The 6,612-nt window shown below is 28.9% G+C and overlaps 1 protein-coding gene across 1 annotated transcript in view; it reads left to right on the forward strand.

Moving 5' to 3' along the window:
* Positions 1–6,612, forward strand: part of LOC139426772 (growth hormone-releasing hormone receptor-like) — a gene marked incomplete at its 3' end in the record, with an annotated part of 256,063 nt that overhangs the window by 128,283 nt on the left and 121,168 nt on the right.

The following is a 6,612-nucleotide window of genomic DNA, read 5'->3' on the forward strand; positions in this document are numbered from 1 at the left end:
CAGTGTTTCCCAAACTTATGACTTTTGTGTACCCTTTCTAAATTTTTCGTAACGCTGAGTACCCCTAATAAAAAAATGAATGAATTTTTTACTATGAAAAATCGCACAAAAAGTAAAAATCACAACTGGCTGTTGACACCACTAATTAATAACTGTAAACTCTGCAAAAAATAGCCAATAGAAAAACACGTAATCGTAAATTTCATGGCTAGCACTATTTTTAAATAAAATTTTCTGACATTTTCGTTTGTTGCAAGATATTTCACATAAGAACGCGTACCCCTGCTAAACTGTTCCCGTACCCCTAGGGGTATGCGTACCACACTTTGGGAAACACTGGTTTAGGGTGTTTAACTTACTGTTGAAATTTGTTTTCTTGCACAAAACTATAAGACTTGTGACGTAGCCATGCAAAATTAACTAATTTAAAATGATATAAGAAATTATGTACCTTACATTTCAAAATGTTTCCGACTATTATTAAATGAAATAATAAAAAATAATGAATAGTCGATCAAATTTAGGTCTTTGCATGGAATTATCTTAGGATAAGCGAATTTTATAACTGTGGCCAGAGTTGTTTCATTTCGCTTAAAGAGTCAGATTTGGCGAAATACGCAAAAAGTAAAACTAGCATTTAGTGGTCCAAATTTTCGCTATCCTAACCAAATTATGGGGAACATATTTCCCAGATTGCTACTACCCCCTATATTTTGGGGGTCAAAATCCAAATCCATTGAAAAAAGGTATATTTATTCAGAGAAAGTACGATTTTGTGTCTGATTTCGTAATTTAAAATATCGCCAAAAATGAATCCTAGAACGTGAAGATCCCATCATTAGATTAAAAGTTAGTCGGGGTGGTCGAGTTTTTATTTTGAGCGTTGTGCGAAAAATAATAATTCCAAATTTTTAATGACTCGATATTGCCTAATTTTCTTCTAAGGAAAGGTGGAAGTTTTCCGTAAACAATGTAAACAGTGACATTAACATGATTTTATAATTCGCATTATTATTGGTCGAGCAAAAAATTTGTATTCACAGTTTGTAATAAAATTTTTTGTTTAGATTGCAAATTATAGGGACGTTCTTCTTCATTTAAAATTGTTTTAAGTGTTCGTTCAGTTTAAATTTCACCATGTAACCACTTTATAAATAGGAGCATTTTTCACTTCATCACAGAATTGAAATTTGAGTGTTAATGGGCTAAACTTATTTTATTATTATTTTATATTAGACACTTTGAATAACAAAATATTGTCGATGCTTATTTCTTCTCTTCATTTTTCGCGTATTATTTTCCCCAATTAGTTTACTAATGTGCTTTTTGTTTTTAAGAATGTCTTTCCTATTGGTGGAACTGATCTTTATCTCATTTATTTTAATATAATTATTTTAATATTATTATTTTAATATTATTACTTTAATATTATTATTTTAATATTATCATTTTAATATTATTATTTTAATATTATCATTTAAATTTCTATCTAAGAAAGTTTGAACATTCCATAACCCATCAGATCACCGAAGTCAAGAATCACTGACTGCGGTCAGAGTGCGGATGGGTGGCCAATTGGATTAGTCTGCGCAGGGACCGATGGTGTGCGGTATTGGCCGTTAAACTGTCTTACCATAAAGTGTCCGACTTCCCTCTGGAGAGGATCAAAATTGTGATGGCATGTCCTCAGATCATCCTCAGTGATGCTTCCCACACCGTCGCCAATAGCCCATTGTGTATCTTCAGTGTAAACGTAAATGAACTACAACAACAGCCATAACAGTCTAGAAATACATCATTTTTACAATAACATTAAATATAATCACTCAAACGTTGATATTTTTTTAAGTTTTTTTTTAAATGCTTTCTTTTAATATTGTTAAATTAGCGTTTCATATATTTTTATTAACAAAATAATAATTTCTACACAGATCCAAATCAAACTGAACTTTTTTTTTAAAAAATCCTACATACAGTGTGCAAAACAACCCATAATATATAGACGAAATATGCTTTTTCTGACCAAAAAAACAAACAAAAAGCGAAAAAAAACGAACATATCTTTTTCTCATCAAATATTGATTTATCACACCCAAAATAAGGGGAGTTGTCAAAGATTTGAAAAGCTAGATTATGCAGATCAACCTCTATAACGATTCTAAAATTTGTTACTCTAATGTTATTTTAATGTGTCATATTTCTCGTCGCATCTTTTCAAGGATTCATTCCATTCGAATAATTCTTTCCCAAAAAGATGTAAGGCTTCTCAATTTTTTTCTTTTATAAACATAACGCTAATTTTTTTTTTTTCGAATTTCCAATTTGTGCAAAAGTTATTGAAGTTAAGTGCATTTTTTCACGAATATTTTTTTTTCGCTTTTTATTCTTTACTTTACACTAAAAATGTTTAATCATTGTGGTAGAAAAATTTATCTCTCTCGAGATCTTTACTTTATTAGTTCGCGCTTGACTTGATGTCAAAAGTAAAGAAAATGAACAAATATTATAAACTGTAAGAGAGTGAGAAATTATATTTTGCCAGATATAAATCTTAAAATTAGTATGGAACTTTTTGTAATATAAAAGGCTCAAAAGATATAACCGTATCCATTCTGAACTGTTATGCAATATCATGTTATCGTTATGCAGTGTTGACAAGTAAAATTGTTGCTTTTTACTTAACACGTCATATTTTATCACCAATTTAATATTTCTAAGTTTAATTTTTTTATTATTTTTTTCACTTTTGATTATTACTCAGCAGTTGATTATTTTTCAAATTTAATTAATCCTTCATTTTGTTACGATTAAGATATTAACAAAATGTGCTTACGAAAAATTAAAATAAGCATAAAATTTATTAACTAAATGACGTTTTTTTTATTGCAAAAAATGGGAATAAGGCATTGATTTGGACAGTTTTCATCTAGATGAAAAAAATGTCGCCAAATTGGTGATTTTTAAAGAGTTTAATAGTTTGTAAAATATTTTAGTTATTTCCCTGTTCTAAAGCCCATATAATTCCTTACAGCAAGATAGCACATACAGTTTTAAATTGTAGCATTGATTCAAGCGTAAGGCATTAAAACTGTGAATTTTTGGTTTCGCTTGGCGAAAGAGCTTCGAAGAACCTTGTTTAGATGCACGAGGATGCATCACGCCAATTTAAGCCAATGAATGGCTCGAGAGTTAAATTCGACGGTTCATGCTCATGTGAAAAGCTTAAGGTTTAATCTTTAAACTCGACATATGAATTCTTCGTGTTCTTAGGGTAAGAAACTTGTGCCGTAACGTTGATACCCAAGTCAAAATTTTTGATATTTTTCCTTTGATGGACCAACATAATCTTGATGGTAATAATCAATAATTCCATCATGAAACGTATCATGTTTCGATAGTAAACAACATAAGTAACCATTATCCCAATGTAGGAATTTGGACTGATTTATGATGGTCCAACATAAGAATATCAACTTGCGTTAATGGTTTGTTTATGTTATGAACCATCTCGAATTTCCATCGTATTATTTTAGAAATCAAATTTTGGAACGATCATGAACAACCACCATCCCAATGTAGGAATTTAAACTGATATACATATATGGCAGTACTTTTACTTTCGTTACTTGTACCGCCGGTACAAGTAAAAAATACGTACTTTTACTTGTACTTCGTTACTTTTTAAATTTAGTACTTTCACTTGTACTTTCGTTACTTTTTTGGGGAAAAAGTACAAGTATTTGTAGCGGAAATGTCAAATGAAATCGTTACTTTTTTCTAAGGCTCGGTAAGCTTTCTAAAAAAAAAATGCTTTCGAAATGCAATTATTTTGCAAAATATATAAAAATATTAATAACAAGTTATTTTCCTTCGTTTTCGAGTTTTATGCATTTGTTTAATACATTTTAAATAAAAAATGCTCGATTTTGTTATTACGTTTTTCAATTTTCTTTTTTAACTCACTAATAATATATTTTTGTCTTAATACATTTTTTACTAAATACATTTTTACCTAGCACATTTTTTACTAAAATTATGTTTATGCCCGACCTTGTCAAATCTTTAAGAACTTCAGAACTATTTAAACTACTTCTAAAAATTCAAATCAATAGGTAAAATTTCTTTTTCGTGCAAATCCATAAAAAGTTTGATATTAAAATTATATTTGATTTTTAAAATTATATTATCCTATTATATTATAAAATTATATTATGATATTCTTCCGAATTTAAAAATAAATTAATGTCCATAACTGTCAAAATTAAAAATAATTAATTAAATAACAACAATTTTGCAAAACCATTAAAGAACATAAGAATATTATTCAATAAAATTTCAGGTTACTTTGAATTTTCGATTTCCTAGAAATGTACTTTTAAATTGTTACTTTTTTTTGAATACTTGTACTTTTACTTGTACTTTTTACTCGTTACTTTTTAAAATAAGAACTTTTTACTTTTTACTCGTTACTTTTTTTAAAAAATACTTGTACTTTTACTCGTTACTTTTTAAAAGTAACGTTGCCATATATGCTAATATATGATGGTCCAACATAAAAAAACCCAAATTGTTCTGATGGTTTATTCCTGAGAACCAACGAAATTTCCCCTTAAACCATCATGGAAATGTATAGTTGGAACAATCATGAACCATCACGGATTATCATGGATTGTTGGTTCATGAAAGTCAAACTTCTCGTGGTGGCTAACGATAGTATTAAAGTTGCATTTTCCATCATGGAATGATGGAAGTTTGCTGGCATATCAAAAACCATCAACACGTAATGGAAAATGTTGGATGATGGCGACCATCAAATGATTTTGAACCATCATGAATCGCACTGAAACTAACGTAAACCATCAAAATGGTTTGAGAGGAATATCAAGAATTTTGACTTGGGTATCTGGGATTTGCCTCTCAAACATCAGGAAAATGATTCATTTTTAAAATGCATCAGCGCTGGGGATGGAAAAGTAATTATCGACAACAGTGTTGCGGTTTCTGTAAAATATTTTAGGCTGTAAAACAGTTACTTCAAATAAAGAGGTCAGAAGAATCAACTTTTCGGCAGCAAAGATGAAACAATNGTTGTTATTAAATGATAGAATTCACTAAAAGTATATAAATATGTAATAAATAAAATAATTTTGTGATAAAAATGATAAATGAGGTTTATCTATTGTCAATACATTGGTCATTCTCATTTACACCTGAAAAAATAGCCAAAAAACACAATTTTTGTAACTGGGCGGGGCTACCCGACACATTTTGAAAAGAGCTGAAAAACATGTTTTTTTTAATTTCTATTTTTTTAAGTTTAACTATTCTTTTTTTGGTTTATTCTTCTTGCATTATTTAATTAGATGATTAAACAATAGAAACATACAAAAATGTTTATTATTACTCAGTATTATACAGAAATACAAGCAATACTCCTTAAGTGAGCGGGGCTACCCGACTCTCCCCTATATAATAGTGTGCAAAAATTTTTCAATTCGCTTTCAAATTTGCTAAGATATGGTGAAATACGCAAAAAGTAAAATAAACATTAAGGGATTCCAATCTTTCAACCGCTCTCTTGACTTAACTCATAGAAATTACGGCTACCCCCAACATTTTGAGGTTCATAAATCCAAATCCGTTGTAAAAAGGGCACGTTAATTCAAAGAAAGTACGTTTTTGTGTCTGAGTTTTGTGACTTTTCATAATTATAAATATTTATCGAAATGAGTTTCGTAAGATCAGAAACTTTTTTTTTTCTTTTAACCTACAATCAACTAAGCAGAGTTTATTGAATTTTTCTGACTCCTGCAAATTTTTCTTCGACGCAGCTTCGGTACCTTTCTCCATTACCCCAATTTCGTCAAACTTATTTTATTGATGTTCACATAGCATTTGACTTTGATTATCAAAATAATTTTTAATGGGCGAGTTTTAATAATAAATATATTAATACCCGGAGAAAAAAATTCAGCTGGAACTACCGTACTGCACGGTAAAGATATTTCAGTCAAAAAACACATTTAATTATGGGAATAAAATATAAATATACGTTATTTAAACCATTTCAATGAATGGTTTAAGTACCATATATTTATGTTTTACTACAATAATAATTTTTTTTACCTGAAATGTTTATGTTTATATCGTAACAATTTACCGGAAATTTTCTCTTTCAAATTTATAATTCTTGCTACCACGCATTTAGTAAAAAAACAAAACTGAAATCTAAATTCAAGTGATTTTTATCCCGTGCTTTAAAGCGTTACGATAAAATTACCAAATTTTACCTCATATACCAAATTTTAACACACATTATAAAAAACAATCTTTTATTGTTAATTTTACCAAAATCATTACCAAAACACTTCGGAAAAAATTTCCGCTCTTCTTGCAGTTCTTATAGCACTAGAAACACGGAAAATTTTATCATATTCTGGTAGCTTTGACTTTACTGTTTTTTTTTTAGCAAATGAACGTTGCTTATTGAAGGAAATAAATAAGAGATATTGAAACGCTGAATATGAGTTTGAAATAGTTATTTGAAATTATTTTAATATCAAAAATCTATATTTCCTTCAGAATAAAAGTTCGAACCATTTAGAAAACTTG

The sequence above is a fragment of the Parasteatoda tepidariorum genome, chromosome 10 (assembly GCF_043381705.1).
Source record: "Parasteatoda tepidariorum isolate YZ-2023 chromosome 10, CAS_Ptep_4.0, whole genome shotgun sequence".
Taxonomy (NCBI): Eukaryota; Metazoa; Arthropoda; class Arachnida; order Araneae; family Theridiidae; genus Parasteatoda; species Parasteatoda tepidariorum.